The sequence below is a fragment of the Hemitrygon akajei genome, chromosome 29, assembly GCF_048418815.1.
Source record: "Hemitrygon akajei chromosome 29, sHemAka1.3, whole genome shotgun sequence".
NCBI classification, from domain to species: Eukaryota; Metazoa; Chordata; class Chondrichthyes; order Myliobatiformes; family Dasyatidae; genus Hemitrygon; species Hemitrygon akajei.
The window spans coordinates 42,333,055-42,354,236 of record NC_133152.1 but is presented as its reverse complement, the minus strand read 5'-3'; the positions used below and the strand labels follow the sequence as shown (position 1 = coordinate 42,354,236).

The 21,182-nt window shown below is 44.4% G+C and overlaps 1 protein-coding gene across 7 annotated transcripts in view; it reads left to right on the top strand.

The window, feature by feature from the left end:
• pik3cd (phosphatidylinositol-4,5-bisphosphate 3-kinase, catalytic subunit delta) overlaps positions 1-21,182 on the top strand; it is a 250,545-nt gene that overhangs the window by 51,424 nt on the left and 177,939 nt on the right. The window contains exon 1 of one of the 7 annotated variants that reach the window (XM_073032255.1): positions 5,709-6,035. The exons of the other annotated variants lie outside the window; for them this stretch is intronic. The gene's annotated coding sequence lies outside the window, so the exon portion shown is untranslated. Of the gene's footprint in view, positions 1-5,708; positions 6,036-21,182 lie in introns of those variants that run through there. 7 annotated transcript variants of the gene reach the window in all.

The following is a 21,182-nucleotide window of genomic DNA, read 5'->3' as shown; positions in this document are numbered from 1 at the left end:
CCACACTCTCTATTTGATGGAATGGCAAAAAAAAAATGCAAGATTTGAAATAACCAAATATTTTTCTGAGAAGTGTTTAGTTCCTTTTATGTCGGTAATGGAAGAGAAGTTGTTTACTAGTTTTACCCAAGAAAATGATGAGTTATGTATAACTGAAGGCAGATTCGGGATGTGGTAATCTGGACACAGGCAGGCACATCACCGTTGAAGTTTGCAACGATGCAGATTTGAAACAAGCTCTCTTTTTATTCAATATAAACAAAAAAAAATGCCAAAATCTCTTAACCACTGGTGCAGCCATACTAAAGAGGGAACCAAAATTAGTACCGGGTAATTGTTCTTCCTGGTGTAGAGGAGGTAGCTTAGAGAGAAGTAAACAGCTAAATTGAATGTTCGAAGTTCAAAGTAAGTTGACCATCAAAGTGTATGTGTCACTAAATGCTACCCTGAGATACATTGTCTTGCTGGTATTCACAGTGAAACAAAGAAATACAGTAGAATCAATGAAAAACTACACACACAGACTGACAGCCAATGTGCAAAAGGAAACGAACTGCAAATACAAAATGTATAGGACCCTGGTCAGACACCACTGTGCTCAATTCTGGTCGCCTCACTACAGGAAGGACGTAGAAACCATAGAAAGGGTGCAGAGGAGATTTACAAGGATGTTGCCTGGATTGGGGAACATGCCTTTTGAGAATAGCTTGAGTGAACTCGGCCTTTTCTCCTTGGAGCGACGTGATGAGAGGATGAGAGGTGACTTGATAGAGGTGTGCAAGATATTGAGGGGCATTGATCGTGTGGATAGTCAGAGGCTTTCCCCCAGGGCTAGCGCAAGAGGGCATAGTTTTAAGGTGCTTGGAAGTAGGTACAGAGGATAAGGGTAAGTTTTTTTATGCAGAGAATGGTGAGTGCATGGAATGGGCTGCCGGCGGCGTTGTTGGAGGTAGAAACAATAGGGTCTTTTAAGAGATTCCTGGATGGCTACATGGAGCTTAGAAAAATAGAGGGCTATGGGTAAAGCCTAGGTAGTTCTAAGGCAGGGACATGTTTAGCACAGCTTTGTGGGCCGAAGGGCCTGTATTGTGCTGTAGGTTTTCAATGTTTCTATATAATGTTTTTATTTATTTTAGAGATACAGTGCAGAACGGGTCCTTTCGACCCTTTGAGCAGTGCTGCCCCGCAACCCTATTTAACCCTAGCCTCATCATCATCATCATGGCTTGGCTTCGCAAGTAAAGATTTAGGAAGGGGGCTGCCCGCGTCTGCTGCAGGCTCGCTGGTGGCTGATGAGGCCGATACAGGACGGACAGACCTGTCTGCAGCGGCTGTCAGGGAGGATCGTCGTAGACGTGGGCGTGTCCTTCGGCCTGCGCAATGGTTTTTATTTAAGGTGGAGTGCAGTGTGCACGGTACACCCAGGGTTCATGTGCCATAGCCTAGCAAGCTGGGATGGTGACAGCGAGGTCCTCGGGTCGTAGGAGTTACGCTGGAGTGCCCTTCTAGGTGGATGGCCTGATGAGGCTGACGAGCCCCACCTGCCCGGGTTTGGAGTCAGAGTTGTCCTTCTCTTAGGCTGGCTGCCAACAAGGCTAACAGGCCCAGCCTACCCATCCAGTTATACCACCAGACACTCAGTCGCGCCATGACGTAGCAAGCTCGGTGGAAACGGGGGACCCCGACAAGAAGGTGTTGCTACGGACGCAGTAGTGTAGGAGAGACCATATGCAGTGACCCTAGCTAATAATGGGACAGTTTACAATGACAAATTAACCTACTAACTGGTACAGCTTTGGACTGTAGGAGGAAACTGGAGCGCCCAGAGGGAACACATGTACACATGGGAAGGAACATATAAACCTTCTTGCAGAGGATATCAGAGTTGAACTCCGAACTCTGATGTACTGAGCTGTAACAGCGTTGTGCTCATTGCTATGCTACTGGGGAGCCCCATATCTTTGAAATAAATAGATAAAACTGAGATCCTGAGCTGTAGAGTCCTTGAAAGTGGGTCTGTAGGTTGTACAATCAGTTCAGACTTGAGGTGAGTGAAGTTGTCCACGCTGTTTATCGAAGGTTAGTAACTGTTCCTGAACCTGGTTGTGTGGGACCTAAGGTTTCTGCACCTCCCTCCCAATGGCAACAGTAAGAAGGCAGCGTGGCCTGGATGGTGGGGGTCCTTGCTGATGGGTACTGCTTTCTTGCAGCAGTGCTCCTTGGAGATGGACTCAGTGGCGAACGGGGTTTTCCTGTGATGGACCGAGTTGTGTCCACCACATCTTGTTGGCTTTTGCATTCTCGGGCATCGTTGTCTCCATACCAGGCTGCCATACAGCCAGTCAGCATCTGTCTCCACTCTGCATCTATCAAAAAGTTGACAGGATGACTCTGCGTAAACTTGTAAGGAAGTGGAGGCACTGTCTGTTGTTCTGCAAGCTTTTTTGTAGTCCGGATGAAAGATCATTGACACAGAAGTCTGTTACTCTCTGTACAGATGGCAGTTGAAAGGTTTTCTGTTGTTGGAGTTGCAGCATCCTCAATTTTTTGTTCACCCATCATTGTATTTCACTTTATACTTGGTGTAAATGTAACATTTGCTGCCAGAGTTTCAGGTGAGAGAGAAGTTTCTCTTGCTACTCACATCAAGTTGGAGTCGGTACGTGAGCTAATTCCAAGGAAAGCTCGCCGATTTTGAGTTGATGCCTCATAGAAAACGTCACCTTCGACATGGTACGGCCTCTGCTCCATCGGTGACTGCAAGAAGCAGTAGAGTTGTGAACGCAGCCCTGTCCATCATGGAAACCAGCCTCCCTCCTCTGGACTCCGTCTACGCTTCTCACTGCCTCTGTAAAACAGGCAGCATAATCAAAGGCCCTGCCCATTCTCTCTCCACTCTTCTTCCATTTGGCAGAAGATACAAAAGCCTGAAAGCATTTACCGCTAGGCTGAAAGCCAGCTTCTATCCCAAAAGATTATTTAATGGTTTCCTAACATAATAAGATGGACTTTTGACCTCACAATCTACAGTGCTGTGCAAAAGTCTTAGGCACACATATATAGCTAGGGTGTCTAAGTCTTTTGCACAGTCCTGTATATGTCGATGTGGAGCGGAGAGCGAGTTTGTAAATCTGATGGGAGCAACGGATGTTGGGAATAGCAAAGGTGTGGGACAGGTGCCGGGATGGGGGTTGGTGCAGGTACAGACACATCCAACCCTGAGATGCCAGGCAAAGTCATTTGATTCCAAACAATTGATTTATTGATCATTACAGACGGTCTCTCTGGTGCTTTCCATATATAACCATATAACAATTACAGCACGGAAACAGGCCATCTCGACCTTTCTAGTCCGTGCCGAATGCTTACTCTCACCTCGTCCCACCGACCTGCACACAGCCCATAACCCTCCATTCCTTTCCTGTCCATATACCTATCCAATTTTTTAAAAATGACAATATCGAACCTGTCTCTACCACTTCTACTGGAAGCTCGTTCCACACAGCTACCACTCTCTGAGTAAAGAAGTTCCCCCTCGTGTTACTCCTAAACTTTGCCCCTTAACTCTCAACTCATGTCCTCTTGTTTGAATCTCCCCTACTCTCAATGGAAAGAGCCTATCCACGTCAACTCGATCTATCCCCCTCATAATTTTAAATACCTCTATCAAGTCCCCCCTCAACCTTCTACGCTCCAAAGAATAAAGACTTAACTTGTTCAACCTTTCTCTGTAACTTAGGTGCTGAAACCCAGGTAACATTCTAGTAAATCTCCTCTGTACTCTCTCTATTTCTTTCCTATAATTCGGTGACCAGAACTGTACACAATACTCCAAATTTGGCCTCACCAATGCATTGTACAATTTTAACATTACATCCCAACTCCTATACTCAATGCTCTGATTTATAAAGACCAGCATACCAAAAGCTTTCTTCACCACCCTATCCACATGAGATTCCACCTTCAGGGAACTATGCACCATTATTCCTAGATCACTCTGTTCTACTGCATTCCTCAATGCCCTACCATTTACCATGTATGTCCTATTTTGATTAGTCCTACCAAAATGTAGCACCTCACACTTATCAGCATTAAACTCCATCTGCCATCCGCTCCCTCCCCTTTCTCTTCCCCTTTTCCCAACCATGATTCCCCTCTCCCTGCTCCCTTCCCAATCTCAGTCCACAATAGAGACCCATGTCAGAATCAGGGTTATCATCACTCACATATGTCATGATGTTTTTTATTGTGGCAGCAGTACAGTGCAATACATTAAATTACTACATACTGTACAAAGGTCTGAGGCACCCAAGCGCGCACGCGCTCTCTCTCTCTCTCTCTCTATCTATCTATCTATCTATCTATTGTTATGAACCCCGTAACTGGGTTACTTACCAGCAAAGATGAAGACGTCCGTTGAAGTCTGATGATACTATTTTTAACAGTATTTATTAGTAAAAGTACACAAAAATAATATCAATGCAAATATACAGATAATATATGTCGTCAATACTAAATCTAAAAGTGTGGGTATAATAATGATCAATAAGAAATAAGTTCTATCGTTGTCTAGGGGATAATGTATTGTCCGATGGAAATATAAAGTTCACTCAGTTCATGCAGGCTGCAGCCGTTGGGGACCGCCGTGTTGCAATGGTTGGAGAGAGAGAGAGATTTGGAGAAAAACTTGCCGGCTTTCCTTTTATGATTTTGATCCGTCAGGAGTCTCGTTGTCGTGGCCGTTCACTTGTGGCCTCTCCTTTAGCTAAACCATTCTTCCGTGATGAGCCTGCCACCCTGGCAAGGGAGGACGCACACGAGCTCTCACCGGCTTTTGCTATAAAACGCTGTCACTGGATTTCCAGCGTTTCTCCTGGTGCGTCTAAAGGAGTTGTTCCCCAGACCCTCTTTTATCCTTACTCACGGGGTCTCAGATGTCAATCAGGTTGGGATGATGCAATCCCTCAACCAGACCACTCTGGTTGTCCCCTGAGGGGTTTCAATGAATAGTACAGTACTCAATACACAATTCCGTCTCCAAGAGACAATGGCCGTTATCAGTAGTTCCGTTCCGCTGAGGCCAGGACACATTCCAAATCTTGTGTATTCTGTGTGTCTCTCTCTCATTTCCTGGGTCCCAGACCCGAATTAATAGCGATCTTGCGATTCTCAAAAAGGAGGGGGCGACTTTGTACCCTTCGGCCCCTCAGAGTTGCTTCACATTCATAACACTATCTATATATAATGAGTCTAAGACCTTTGAACAGTACTGTACCTCAGTGTGACCTTACACCTCACTGTCTACCTGCACTGCGCTTTCTCGGTAAATGTAGCACTTTATTCTGTACTCTTTTATTGTTCACCTTGTACAACCTCAGTGCATTGTTGTACTGAATTATCTGTGTAGGCAGAAGGCAAGGCAAGCTTTTCACTGTACCTCTGTGCATGTAATAATAATAAACCAATTTACCAGTTTAAGTCACCAGTTTAGTGATTGGTTTTGAGCAGGTTTCTGTAAACAAATCGGACTTTGAGCCTGCTTCACTTTGTCTTAACTTTTCTCCGTTTCAAAGTCCACGTAAACACTTTTGAATAACAAGGAAGTCTGAGCAATTTTTATACAGCTGTAAAAAGCACACAACAATTCTTAAAGATTATGGATTACCTTTGCTTGTCACACGTGCATCGAAAGAGTGAACTGCGTCATTTGTGTCAGTGACCAACACAGTCTGAGGATGTACTGGGGGCAGCCTGCAAATGTCACCGTGCTTCCGGCGACAACACAGCGAGCCCACAGCTTACAACCCTAACCCGTAGGTCTATGGAATGTGGGAGGAAACTGGAACATCCAGAGGAGAATGTGTGAACTCCTTCCAGACAGCAGCAGAAACTGAACTCTGATCTTCCGATCTCTAGCACTGTAAAGCGTTACACTAACAGCCACACCAGGTGCTGCATTGAGCAATCAGCCTATGCTGGCCCAGGGGCACACTTGGTTTCAATGTTCTGAGCAACCATTACCGACTGTACCCTTGGTGAGTTACCTGTAAATGATTAAGTTGGGCACGAGTCTAATTGTTTCTGCGTTTGGAAGAAAAATTCATTTAGGGCACCGATAAAGAAAATTAGAAAATAGCAGCAATGATCTGAAGCTTTTTCTAAGTTCCTTGATGATCAAACATCGTGAACTTTGTAGTCTTGCACAATTTGTTTGGCTCAATTTTGACATGTCGATGTTGCAGTTATCTGGTGTGTTTATTGTCTGCCCTATATTGTCCCTAATTCCAGAAGCTTGATGACTTATTTCAGAAGGCATTTAGGGAGGTGCTGACGTCGTGATGACTTGCTGGCAGCTCCAATCTGGACCATTGATCCAGGGACAGGAACGACTCACTTTCAAGGGCTCTGTACACCCAAGTTCTGGATATTATTTGCATAGTTTGTCTACTTTTGCACTTCGGTTGTTTGTCAGTCTTTGTCTACTTGTGTTTAGTGTTTTTTTTTGTAAATTCTATTATACTTTTTTTTCCTGTAAATGCCTGCAAGAAAATGAATTTCCAGGCAGTATATGATATCATATAGGTACTTAGATAATAAATTTACTTTGAAAATGAGTAGTTATCCCAACATGGTAGTTGGCAAATTCAGATTCAAGTCATTAAAATGTAGCAGGATTGTGTAAACTTCAAATTTAATTTAGTTAGGAGGGCCCCCTTGTTCAGTTGGATCCGGGATGTCCTCACTTGCAAACCCCAGTCAGTTCAAACTGGTAACAATCCCCATCGGCACAGATGCACCATGAGGCTTCGCCCCCTGCCCTGCTCACTTTATAAAGATGATTCCGAGGCTAAGCTCAACTCCAGTGCCGTATTTAAGTTTGCTGATGACACCGCTGTCGGTAGAATCCGAGGTGGTGACAAATCAGGTGGCGCGGTGTCTCAACAACAACCTCTCACTCAATGTCAGTAAAATCAGAGTGCTGACTTTTGACTACTGGGGGAAGAAATCGGCGTTCCAAGAGCCAGCCTTAAATAAGGGATCAGTGACTTTAAATACCTTGGCTTCCTATGAACCTTCCTTAGCTCTCGGGTCGTATGGGGGAAGGTCTGCTTACCGTCCCCAGGGTCAAAACTAACCATGGTGAAGCAGCTTTTAGTTACTATGCTTCACATATCTGGAATAAACTTCCAGAGGATCTGCACTCTGCACCCAACTTTAAACTCTTTTAAATCGATGCTTGAAACTTTTCACTGTAGCTTTTAATTAGAATTTCCTGCACTGTAACTTCTATTTATCATATCTACTTTTGCGTGATTTTCTTCTCTTATGCAATGTCTGAAATTTGATGTTTGATTTTTAGATCTTGTTCTATGTAAAACACTTTGAACTGCCTTGTGTTTGAAAAGTGCTGTACAAATAAACTTGCTTGCTTGCTTGGCTATGTGGGAGGGAAGATTGATCTTGGAGTAGGTTAAAGGGTCAAAGGGCCTGTGCTGTGTTGTGCTGTTCTATGGTATAATGGAATGAAAGGCATGAAAGTATTGCATTGTTGTAAAAATCATCCGTGGCCTTGTTTCTGGGGGGTGGAGAAATCTACCTCTCACATTTAGTCCAGCCTGTGTGTGAGTCCAGATGCCCAGCAGCAGTTGACCCTGCCTTGTTCAATCAAATTGAGTTGGAGCATGCAACCCTACGCAGGAGTCTTCGGCACATACAGTATACAGAGCTAAGGCGGCTAAGACCTTTGCACAGTACTGTATTTGTGAACGTGGTGCAGAAAGTGAATCTGTAAATATGGTGGGAGCAGAAGGTGCTGGGAATGGCGAGGGTGGAGTGCCGCGGGAAGGGTGTGGGACAGGTAGCAGAGAAGGGGTTCCAGGGGTGGGGAGGTGGCATGGGTGCAGACACCCTGAGACACCAGGCAAGGTCATTTGATTGCAAACAATTGTTTTGTTGATCATTAGAGAATGTCTCTCTGCTGCTTCCCACTCCCTCCCATTTCTCTTCCCCTTTTCCCAACCATGACACCCCTCTCCCTGCCCCCTTCCCATTCTCGAGTCCACTATAGAGACCCATATCAGAATCAGGGTTATCATCACTCACTTATGTCATGAAATTTGTTTTTTTTTTGTGGCAACAGTATGGTGCAGTATATAAAATTACTGCCGTACTGTGCAAAAGTCTTAGACGTCCTACTGTGTGTGTGTGTGTGTGTGTGTGTGTGTGTGTGTGTGTGTGTGTGTGTGTGTGTGTGTGTGTGTGTGTGTGTGTGTGTGTGTGTGTGTGTATCTAAGAATTTGCACAGTCTGTAACTCATAGTGATGAGATATCCTGTGAATGAATACAGCATCAGGCAGACTGATAGCTCTGGAATTGTTCACACAAAGTTGATCAGGATATAGCAATGCAGTTTTATAATTGCCATGTATTAATACCGTTACTAGTGCATTATGGAGACAGAAAAGATTTTGAAAACTCAGTGTTCACATCACCAGTTGGAGAGTGCCCAGATGGAATAGGAGCTGGTCTTCTACTCATTTTCATTTCACCAGTTTAGTGCGTTATGTCGGGTTTATTTAGTTACTTGTATTCATCATGGGCACTAGCCTCTGTAGCATCCAGAATTTCATAGAATGGGAGACATCAGGGGTAAGTTTTTTACACAGAGGATTGTGGAATGACTTGCCAGGGATGGTGGTGGAGGTTAAAACATTAGGGGTATTTAAGAGCCTCTTGGACAGGCACATGGATGGAAGAAAAATAGAGGATTACGGGGTAGTGTGGGTTTAGTACTTTTTTTTAAGGATTATATGGGTCAGCACAACATCAAGGGCTGAAGGGCCTGTACTGTGCTGTAGTTGTCTAGTGTCTAGATGCCTCAAAAAGGAGGTGAGCATCATTTAAGTACCCACATCATCCAGTTCATGCCTTGTTCTCATTGCTACCATCAGGGAGGACATACAGGAGCCTTAAGGCACATACTCAACAATTCAGGAACAGCTTATTTCCCTCTGCCATCTGATTTCTGAATGGACATTGAACCCACGAACACAACCTCACTGTTTTTTTGTTTCTATTTTTGCACTGCTTATTTAATTTAACTATTTAATATACGGTATGTGTATATGTGCTGTAATTCAGTTTTTTAATTATTATGTTTTGCGTTGTACTGCTGCTGCAAAGACAATAAATTTCACAATATATGCTAATGGTATTAAACCTGATTCTGATTCAGACTCGCATCGTATGAATATTGTGGAGGAATTCACTCTTATTTTTGGAGCAATGATCCTCACTTTGGAAACTTGATCCCACTAATTTAACTATTAAGTTACCACACTCATTGCTGTGGGCCGGTGCTCAAGTGAAGTCTCATTGAATTAAAGGTGCATATATCACCATGCATGACTGCTGGTCAAGATGGTGCTGAGCTGCCGTCTTCGTAGAGGCTCAGACCTAGTTGTTCATTTAGATTTGCAGGGATAGTTGTGGGGACAGAGAACGGAGTTCGAGGTCTGATTAGGGTTTAGGGACAGGTATGTGAGGGAGCTAGAAGTCAGGCCAGAATCTAGGCCTCTGCTCCATGTTCAAAGACCAGCAATGTGGATGTATGACAAAGGAGAGAGCACTGTTTGTGTGTGTGTGTGTGTGTGTGTGTGTGTGTGTGTGTGTGTGTGTGTGTGTGTGTGTGTGTGTGTGTGTGTGTGTGTGTGTGTGTGTGTGTGTGTGTGTGTGTGTGTGTGTGTGTGTGTGTGAGAGAGAGAGAGAGAGAGAGAGAGAGAGAGAGAGAGAAAAGGTTGGGGTTGTTTTGCTTTCGTTGTGTTGCTGTTGCTTTGTTGTCGCTTGTGTTTTCTGAAAACACGGTGGACATGCTATGTTGGCACCGGGATGTGTGGTGACACTTGCAGGCTACCCCCAGCACCTCCTTTAGTTGTGAACACGGACATCACAGTTCACTGCACGTGTGATAACTAAATGAATCTGAGCCTGAAATGAAGTAGGATGCAGTGTTGCAGCCACAGGGAAAGTATAGTGTGAGTAGAGAAATGAAGAGCAAGGGGCTCGATGAGACAGAATGAGAGATGGAGAGTTCATCGTTAAACCACGTAGCTGGTCCATTCAAGAGCCATTGAACAACAGTTATAAATCAGCAGGTCAACAGCATGTGTGGAAGAAGTAATGTTTCAGTTCCAATGTTTTTGCGTCTGTGTTTGTACCTGACATGTTGTCACTCCAAGTATATCGACCATTGCAATATACACTCAGTGGCCCCTTTATTCAGTACACCCCTACACCTGCTCAGACAAAGCTTGCAGACAAGTTTCAAAACGGGGAAGGGATGTGATCTAAGTGACTTTGTGGAATGTTGGTTGGTGCCAGACAGGGTGGTTTGAGTATCTCAGAAACTGCTGATCTCCGATGGCTTTTGTGCACAACAGTCTCTAGAGTTTACAAAGAATGATGCAAAAAGCTAAAAGAAAACAGTCAGCAATTGTGGGCTGCTGTGAGTAAAGTGCCTTGTTAATGGGAGAGGTCAGAGGAGATTGGTTGGACTGGTTCAAGCTGGCAGGAAGGTGACAGTAACTCAACTGACCACAGTGGTGTGCAGAAAAGCATCTCTGAATGCTCAACACTTTGAACTTTGAAGTAGATGGGCCAGTGGAGCAGGAGACCACACTGGGTTATAGTCCAGCCCTAAGAGGTGGCCACTGAGAATATCTGGAGTTTAATTTAATCCACCTCAGCACCAGTTGAGCACATTATTTTAAAAAGCCATGTTTCTTTCAAGCAGAAACTTCCATTTGAAGATGTGTTTCTCAAGCTGGCTTCTCCCTGCCTCAGCCTATGCCTGCATCTTGTGTTCGGAGAAGGAGCTTCTCGGAATGGCACTTCTCAGAACCCCGCTCCACAGTTTGAGATTGGACGTTGACCCCCACCCCGTGCATTACAAAGTACTGAGCAGTTGTGAACTGCTGTTACATCTGCTGTCTTCTTTCAAGGAAGCTAGCGTGGTTCTGACCCCAAGCAGCTGTATTCCCGGAACTGGAGGCCCAGTTACCGTCAGGGGTCGGCACTTCTCACCCTTGTGTTGTGGTCCCACTGCTAAAGATTTGCCATCTCAACCCAGTCTCACACTGAAGTCGGCTATGTCGCAATCTTTCTGTTTTGGTGTTGATGTGGTGGGAGCACAATTAAAAAAACACACACACACGCACACGATCTGCGAAGTGAAAAGAGATTCTTGAAACTTTTATATCCTAAGCCATAGGGGCAGAATTAGGCCATGCAGCCCACTGAACCTCTCTGCCATTCCATCATGGCTGATTTATTATCCCTCTCAACCCCATTCTTCTGCCTTCTCCCCATAACCTTTGATGCCCTGATTAATCAAGAACCTATCGACTTCCGCCTTAAATATACGCAATGACTTGACTTCCACAGCCATCTGTAGCATTGAATTCCACAGATTCACCACTCTCTGGCAAAAGAAATTCCTCCTCAAGTCTGTTCTAAAGGGATAACAATAACATTTAAGAGGGTTTTGGATAAGCTTTGTCACCCTTACTAATCTAGTCCGTGCTGGCCTGCTTTTCTGCCCGGTTTCATTGACTGGCACCCAGACCACAGCCATCCATATCCCTTTCATCCATGTACCTATCCAGATTTTTCTTAAATATTATAGTTAGCTTCACAACCACCACTTCTGCAGGCTGCTCATTCTTCACCCTCTGAGTGAAGAAGCACCCCCTCAGATTCCCCCTTAAACATTTCACCATTCTCCGTTAACCTATGACCTCTAGTTCTCATCTCACCCAACCGGAGAGGAATGCTTATGTGAAGAGTTTTCTGAAATGTTAACTCTATTAAGGGAGAACATACCTTCCAGATTTTGTCAAAACGAAACAATGGAGTTGTTGTTTCATGAGTGCACTCACCCTTTAACAAACATCTAGATTTTAATGGTTATGATTTGATTGTGTGTGAACTTGCCCTGTGCAAGTTCATTGCTGCATTTCAAATATAACAACGCCACATTTAGTCATCTGTACAGAAAATGCTGGAGATTCTGTTAAGTGGTCTTTTTGGGCCCTTAGCTCCCAGTGGAGAACAGGCCATCGATAACCTTCTGTCTTCATCACCCTCTGTTCTGAGCCAGTTTCTTGATGGTAGACCAGGTGTGTCCCCGTTGACTAATTTTGGCCTTGACATCTCTCCTTCGCGTGTTCTTTGGATGTTCCTTTTTCCTCTTTCCTTGGGGATTCCATTTTAATGGCTGCCTGGTGATGTTGTTGGCTGGCTTCCTCAAGGTCTGGCCAGTACACCTCCATTTCCATTAATGTATTTGTATCTCTGTGGATTCCTGGTTGGTGTTTTCCCCACAGTTGGTTACTTTGTCAGTCCATCTGATGTTTAGGATCTTCCTCAGGCACTGGTTGATGGAAGTCTATAGCTTTTGACATGGTTCTCGCAATCCAGATACCAAGGTAGATATGGACTTTGGTGGCAAAAGAGTTGTCGGCTGCGCAGGATCCTGATGCCTTTCCCTGTGTTGCGTCAAGTCCTTACTCAATGATGAGTCTATTCATGCAAAGTTGATGGTACGGTTGGAGTTAATCAATGTTTCTGTAATCCATTGCATCCACTGTACAGGGGATTGGCCCATACAATCACCAGAGCCCTGTTGGCTGGCCTGACCCATTTCCACCTGTCACAAAGGGGACGAGGTCTGGTAAATGGTAACTGGTTTATTATTGTCACGTGTATCAAGATACAGTAAAAGGCTTGTTTGCATGCTATTCAGACACATTGTGTTGGTTGTCTGTCATAATCCAACAATGACAGGAGACCTGCGTGGGGAAGTTTTTAAAGTGGATGAAGCCATTGTACGATGGCAGTTCCACGCCCTCGACCTCGGAATTCTAAGTCGCATGGTACCAGTAGTCGCCTCAACTGAGGTCTTCCTTGGTCACACTCGATGATCATGTCTTCTTCTGTGCTTTGTCACGCCCTTCGCTCTCCACGAAGTGTCGCATAGCCTCTTTCCTGGCCATTTGATCCCCTCCACTGACTTCGCCTGCTAGGACAGGCACGTTCCTATCTCACTGGGGATATGAGACCCACTGGCTACCCTCACCTGGTTTAGCCCGCCTGTCGAAGTGGTTTACCAGGGTGTGACCGCTGTCGCATGCAAATGGCCACCCACCCACCCGGTCTCGCCCGTCACTGTCCATCACACCCACCCACCTGGTCTCATCCATCACACCCACCCACCTGGTCTCACCCGTCACACCCACCCACCCACCCAGGTCTCCGAGCCGAGTGTCCGGTGGGGACCAAAGGTAAGTGAGCTGCCCTGGAATGGACATGACAAACCCCTTCACCAGAGGGGCTACCCCTGCATGGACCTTCCAACACCCCCCCCCCCCCGTACAACTGTTCAGACAGATTACTTCATATGTAAGTAATCGATACATAAAACGCAAGTAATCTGAGGTACTGCAATATTGTTTTGTTGCTCATTGTGTTCTGTGTTTTGCTGAGCACCGAGACGTGCTTCGTTGATGCTGGAATGCGCAGACACAGTTGTGGCCAGCACATCCTTAATTCGTGTTGGTCCGTTCAAAAGTAATTTAACAGCAGTTATAAATCAGCAGGTCAACAGCATCTGTACAATTAGAAAAACAAAAGATAATGTTTCAGGTCTGATCTTTTTTTTAATCCTATTTGTTTGTCCTGATCGTCCCTTGGGCTTGTCTTTCTTTTATCATTACTACTTAATTTAATTAGATCTGCTGTATGACTTAATAGTTCAAAGTATATTTATTATCAAAGTACATATATATCACCATATACTACTCTGAGATTCATTTTCTTGCAGGCCTTCACAATGGAAAGGAGAAATACAATAGAATTGATTAAAAACTACACATAAATCAGAGCATTGAGTATAGGAGTTGGGATGTGATGTTAAAATTGCACTAGGCATTGGTGAGGCCAAATTTGGAATATTGTGTACAGTTCTGGTCACCGAATTATAGGAAAGATGTCAACAAAATAGAGAGAGTACAGAGGAGATTTACTGGAATGTTCCCTGGGTTTCAGCACCCAAGTTACAGGGAAAGATTGAACAAGTTAGGCCTTTATTCTTTGGAGCATAGAAGGGGGGACTTGATAGAGGTATTTAAAATTATGAGGGGGATAGATAGAGTTGACGTGGATAGGCTTTTTCCATTGAGAGTAGGGGAGATTCAAACAAGAGGACATGAGTTGAGAGTTAAGGGGCAAAGTTTAGGAGTAACACGAGGAGGAACTTCTTTACTCAGAGAGTGGTAGCTGTGTGGAACGAACTTCCAGTAGAAGTGGTAGAGGCAGGTTCGATACTGTCATTTTTTTTAAAAATTGGATAGGTATATGGACAAGAAAGGAATGGAGGGTTATGGGCTGAGTGCAGGTCGGTGGGACTTGGTGAGAGTAAGTGTTTGGCACGGACTAGAAGGGCCGAGATGGCCTGTTTCCGTGCTGTAATTGTTATATGGTTATATAAAGACTGACAGATAACCAATGTACAAAAGAAGACAAACTGTCCAAATAAAAATTTTTAAAAGTAAATAAATACACTGCGGACATGAGTTGTGAAGTTCTTGAAAGTGAGCCGGTTGGGGAATCAGCAGAGTTGAGGTGGTTCAGGAGCCTGATTGTTGGAGTGTAATAACTGTTCCTGAACCTGGTGATAGGGGTCCTGACCTGTACCTCCTGCCCGATAGTGTGAGTCCTTGATGCTACTTTCCTGTGGTTGGGCTGCTTGTGGATGTGTTCAATGTGGAACAGGCTCGATGGACCAAACGGCCTGATTCTGCTCCAGTGTCTCGTGCTGGGGACGGCTTTCCCTGTGAAGCTGTATCCTCCACTTTTTGTCGGCTTTTCTGTTCATGGGCTTTAGTGTTTCCACACCATCTCTTTCACTCCTGTGCTTGCAACTCTACTCCCTGGTGATCAACACCTTTTTATTTCTTCTCTCTGCTTTCATTCCTTCTCTCCCCACCTATGTGACCTGTTCCAACCTTATGAAAAAAATCTGCTCCAGTCAATCTGGTCCCTAGTTCATTCTGGAAGTTAATTACTTCATGGCTGGCTGCTGAGGTTCTAACCTCTGGAATTCCCTTTCTCAGCTCCCTAGGGTATTTTTCTTTGGATCACAGGATCATTAGAGGTGACTTGACAGAATTGTACACAGTAAGTGGAAAAGATCAAGTGGATAACTAGAGACTTTATCCCAGGACAGAAATGGCTAATACCAGGGAGCAAAACTTTCAAAGTGTTTGGAGGAAAGTATTGGGGGGGAATGTCAGAGGTAGATTTTTTTTTACACACAGAGAGTGGTGATGCTGGGGGGTGGTGGTAGAGGCAGATATATTAGGGGCATTTAACAGACTCTTAGGTAGGCGCATGGATAACAGAAAAATGGAGGGCTATGTGGGAGGGAAGGATTAGATTGATTTTAGAGGAGGTTAGAAGGTCGGCAGGACATTGTAGGCTGAAGGGCCTGTAGTGTTCCATGTTAAACTTGAATGAAATGCTCTTGGAGCATGGCTGAAGACTTTTTACATAACAAGAGAAAATGCTGGAAAAACTTAGCAGGTGAGGCTCAATCTGCAGAGAGAGAAACAGAGTTGGCGCACTTCAGGCCAAAAACAGCTCATCACGGTGGTGGACAGATACTGCTGAATAATCTTCTGTCTGAAACGTTAGCTGTTCCTCTTTCCATGGATCCTGACTGAGCTGCTGAACATCTCCGGTAACTTGTGTTTTTACTTTAGACTTCCAGTATTTTACATCTATTTTTAGATTTCAACTACTATACTATAGATATGTATTTTAATCGAAAAGTTTCTGTACAAAATAGCGGTTAGCACAAAGCTATTACATCCAAGGAAGGAGTTCGGTCCCAGTGTCCTCTAAAGAGTCTCTGCATCCTCTCCATGAAACGTGTGCGTTTTCTCCAGGTGCACTGTCTTCCTTCCACGTTCCAAAGGTGTACCGACTAGAAGGTTAATTGGTCATGGAAAATAGTCCCATGCTGGGCTGTGCGCCTCGAAGGGCCTGTTCTGTGCTGTATCTCCAAATAAAATAAAATAAATTAAATTAAATTTTGGTTTTGCTGAAAAGTATATACTCAGTGGCTACTTTGTTGCGTACACCTGTCGTTAATGCAAGTATCTAATCAGCCAATCATCTGGCAGCAGCTCAATACATAAAAGCATGCAGACATGGTCAAGAGGTTCAGTTGTTGTTCAGACCAAACATCAGAATGGGGAAGAAATGTGACCTAAGTGACTTTGACTGTTGAATGATTGTCAGACAGTGGGGTTTGAGTATCTCAGAAACTGCTGATCTCCTGGGATGTTCACACACAACAATCTCTGAAATTTACGGAGAATGGTGTGGAAAGCAAAAAAAATTCCATTGAGTGGCAGTTCTGTGGGTGAAAATGCCTTGTTAATGAGAGGGGTCGGAGGAGAATGGCCAGAGCTGACAGGAAGGTGACAGTGATTCAAATAACCACGCATTACTACAGTGCTGTGCAGCAGAGCCTCTCTAATACACAACCTGTTGAACCTTGAAGTGGATGGGCTACAGCAGCAGAAGACCATGAACACACAATCAGTGCCCACTTTATTAGATACAAGAGGTATCTAATAAAGTAACCACTGAGCGGATACTGGCATAGTAATTGAAAAATTACATTTCAAAAATTTTGGTTTTGCTGGAAGGTATATACCCTACTTCTTAAACACAGACAATGCTGGAGGGCTCATCGGGTCAGGGAAATGAACAGTCGACATTTTAGGTCACGACCTTTCATCAGGACTGTTGTTTTGCATCCAGCTTCCTATCATTGATTTAGTACGAGTTTTCTTGTCCAAATCAGCCTTTCCAAGATAAGAAAATCTAACCTCTTTTGCTTGCTGATTATCTTAAATTCACATTAGTTATTTACAATTCATTGGAAGTAGTTTCCCAAAATTGCTGAGTCATTCAATTCTCTCTGTAAGTAGATAAGAAGCAGAAATGATCCATGTGTTCCTTCAATTCAACTTTACAACGCACATTTGCGTGACTCCACAGACTGACTCCCGAGCCTGTAGACTCTCTTTGCAGCTCATGTTCTCTGGATTACCTGTGCACTTTTTTGTTATTTGCACAATGTGTCTTCTTTCGCACACTGGATGTTTGTCTGTCTTTGTCAGGTGTGGTTTTCATGGGTTCTCCTGTATCTCTGTGTTTTAATATAGCTTAGACCCATTGATTGTATTCCATGAAATGATGCCAGGCACAGGAGCATATGTATATTAGGTGACTAACAGGAAATGATAAAGTAGTGGGTGGAGGTGTTGATCAGTCTTACTGCTCGGGGTAAGTAACTGTTTTTGAGTCTGGTGGTCCTGGTGTGGATGCTACGTAGCCTCCTCCCTGATGGGAATGGGACAGACAGTCCACGAGCAGGGTGAGTGGGATCCTTCATGATGTTACTGACCCTTTTCCGGCACCTTTCTATACATATGTCCTTGATGGCTGGTAGACTGGTGCTGGTGATGCGATGGGCCGTTTTGACCTTCGGTCTTTGTTACGTACATTTTGTCATGGTTTCTACTGTATTTATTTGTTTTCCTCTCAGTGTCTGCGAAAAAATAAATCACATGGTTGCATATGGTATGCATACTTTGATAGTAAATTTACTTTGAACTTTGATATTTTTGTTCACCCCTTCTTACTAGAATCCTTTTAACTCTACCCACCAACTACCCGTGAAGATGCCTGTGTTTGCCAATTCAAATAACATTGTAAGGATGGTCAAAGATCTCTGCTAATGGCATCAATTCAGTCAGTTTGGGAAATTGGCCAAGTGACAGGAAGCAGATGCCATTAGAGAAAGGTTGTTTTTCAGAGTGGAGGGAAGTGTGCAGTGGAGTTCCCCAGGGCTCGGTCGTAGAACCACCGAGTTTCTTAAAATGTATCAGTGACTGGGTTGTACCGAGCACAGTTTTCACAGATGACAAGAATGGTGAACACTGAAAAAGATAGAGATGGGCTTCAAGAGCTGACGGAACGGACAGATGGGGTGGCAAGTGAAATGATAAGGCAGAGTGGGGTGTAACATTTTCGCAAGAAAATTGAGAACAGTTTGATGTGGATCAGAATTTCAGAAATGACAGTTACTCAGTCATTTAGTAGAGCTGAAAAGAAAACCCACTGTGCATTTTATGAATGCCTTTCTCTGTGCCTCTTCCACCTGGATTGTGTGTGATTGAAGCAGAGACAAGCGTCTGTGGAAGGTCGATGTTTCCGCAAGGGATTCTGCAGATGCTGGAGATCTCGAGCAACACACACAAATTGCTGAGGGACTCAGCAGGTCACGCGGCATCTATGGAAGGGAATGTTTTGGGCTGAGTCCTTCCGAGTTCTGATCCCAGAATGGACTAGATGGGCCAAATAGCCTGCATCAGGATTGATCAATCCAGATATGAAGGGTCTCGACCCTAAACTGTCAACTGACCATTTCCCTCCACTGAGGTGCCTGACCTGGCGAGTTTGTCGAGCATCTCATTGCTCGCTGCATGTTCCTGCACGTTCAGTCTCGTGTGTCTCCAGTAGGTGACTGAATCTGACTTTGGCTCTGAAGTGCCTCAAATGGATTTGATTCTGGGGACTCCAGTTATGCTCTGATGGCCCTGAGCCATGGGAGCAGGTGGTGGATGGTCGTATGAGCGGCTGGTGCATGTCACAAGATCCCAGTTCACTCACACCACCACACATCTCTCCCTCACATGCACACGCATGCCCTGCCCAAAGTTGAACAACTTTTGGGACACACTCTTCGCTAAGTCATGTAAAGAAGTTTAGAGTGAGGGTGGTTGGGTGGAGGTATGTTTCTACCAAAGGAGGTGTAAGGCGTTCCTTCCCTCCGCTAGCCTGCAGGTCACCCTTGAGCAAAAGGAGGGGGACACCTTCTTAGCCCCCTTCCCCTGATCAAGGTCACATGAAGCCATGGGGTGGACGGTCGTAAGAGCACCTGGTGCATATCACAAGTCCTGGTTTGGCGACCACTGACACCAGGCCGACAAGCTCTGAAGAGTATTGATAATGGCTGGGGTTACCTGTCTTATAAAGTCACTGCCCAAACTGCTTCTGAAGAAAAATTTGCCCGAAACAATCATGATCAAGATCATGATAGCCCATGCCATGCAACATGGCGCATAATGATGATGATGAAGTTTGGAGTGGCTGATTAGCTAGGAGTGAACAGACTCGATGAGGCTAGAGTTGTAAAGAAGTTCAAAGAAATCTCCTGATGGCCCTTGTTTAAACAATTCAGAAAATTGTTGTTGTGTTTCATAACCCCTTGGCCATCACATTTTTATTGTCTTGGATGGCTCAGGAGCAGAAATGGTTACTTAGGCTTTAGATGTTTCAGAAAGGACAGGGAGGGAGGCAAAAGAGGTGGGAGCATGGCATTGCTGATCAGAGATAGTGACATGACTGCAGAAAAGGAGGAAGTCATGGAGGGATTGTCTACTGAGTCTCTGTGGGTGCAAGTTAGAAACAGGAAAGGGTCAATAACTCTACTGGGTGTTTTTTTTATAGACCACTAAATACTAACAGGGACATCGAGGAGCAGATAGGGAGAGATTCTAGAAAGGTGTAATAAGAGCAGGGTTGTCGTGGTGGGAGATTTTAATTTCCCAAATATTGATTGGCATCTCCATAGAGCAAGGGGTTTAGATGGGGTGGAGTTTGTTAGGTGTGTTCAGGAAGGTTTCTTGACACAATATATAGATAAGCCGACCAGAGGAGAGGCTGTACTTGATCTGGTATTGGGAAATGAACCTGGTCAGGTGTCAGGTCTCTCAGTGGAAGAGCATTTTGGAGATAGTGATGACAATTCTATCTCTTTTACCATAGCATTGGAGAAGGATAGGAGCAGACAAGTTAGGGAAATGTTTAATTGGAGTAAGGGAAAAGATGAGGCTATCAGGCAGGAACTTGGAAGCATAAATTGGGAACAGATGTTCTCAGGGAAATGTACGACAGGAATGTGGCAAATGTTCAGCGGATATTTGTGTGGCGTTTTGCATAGGTATGTTCCTATAGACAGGGAAAGGATGGTAGGGTACAGGAACCATGGTGTACAAAGGCTCTTGTAAATCTAGTCAAGAAGGAAAGAAAAGCTTACAAATGGTTCAAAAAACTAGGTAATGATAGAGATCCAGAAAATTGTAAGAATGAAATTGAGAGAGCCAGAAAGGACCATGAGAAGGCGTTGGTGAGCAGGATTAAAGAAAACCCCAAGACATTCTTTAAGTAAGTGAAGAGCAAGAGGATAAGACGTAGAGAATAGGACCAATCAAGTGTGACAGTGCAAAAGTGTGTATGGAACTGGAGGAGATAGCTGAGGTACTTAATGAATACTTTGCTTCAGAATTCACTACAGAAAAGGGTCTTGGCGATTGTAGGGATAACTTATAGCAGAATGAAAAGCTTGAGCGTATAGACATTGAGAAAGAGGATGTGCTGGAGGTTTCAGAAAGCATCAAGTTGTATAAGTCTCTGGGAACGGACGAGATGTACCCCAGGAGGGAGGAGATTGCTGAGCCTCTGGCTATGATTTTTGCATCATCAATGGGGACGGGAGAGGTTCCGGAGGACTGGAAGGTTGCAGATGTTGTTCCTTTATTCAAGAAAGGGAGTAGAGATAGGCCAGGAAATTATAGACCAGTGAGTCTTAATTCAGTGGTTGATAAGTTGATGGAAAAGATCTTTAGAGGCAAGATTTATGAACATTTGGAGAGGCATAATATGATTAGGAATAGTCAGCATGGCTTTGTCAAAGGCTGATTGAATTTTTTGAGGATGTGACTCAATATGTTGATGAAAGTAGAGCAATAGATGTAGTGTATCTGGATTTCAGCATGGCATTTCATAAAGTACCCCATGCAAGGCTTATTGAGAAAGTAAGGAGGCATGGGATCCAAGGAGACCTTGCTTTGTGGATCCAGAATTGGCTTGCCCACAGAAGGCAAAGAGTGGCTGTAGGCAGGTCATATTCTGCATGGAGTTTGGTGACCAGTGGTGTGCCACAGGGGTCTGTTCTGGGACCCCTTAACTTCATGATTTTTATAAAT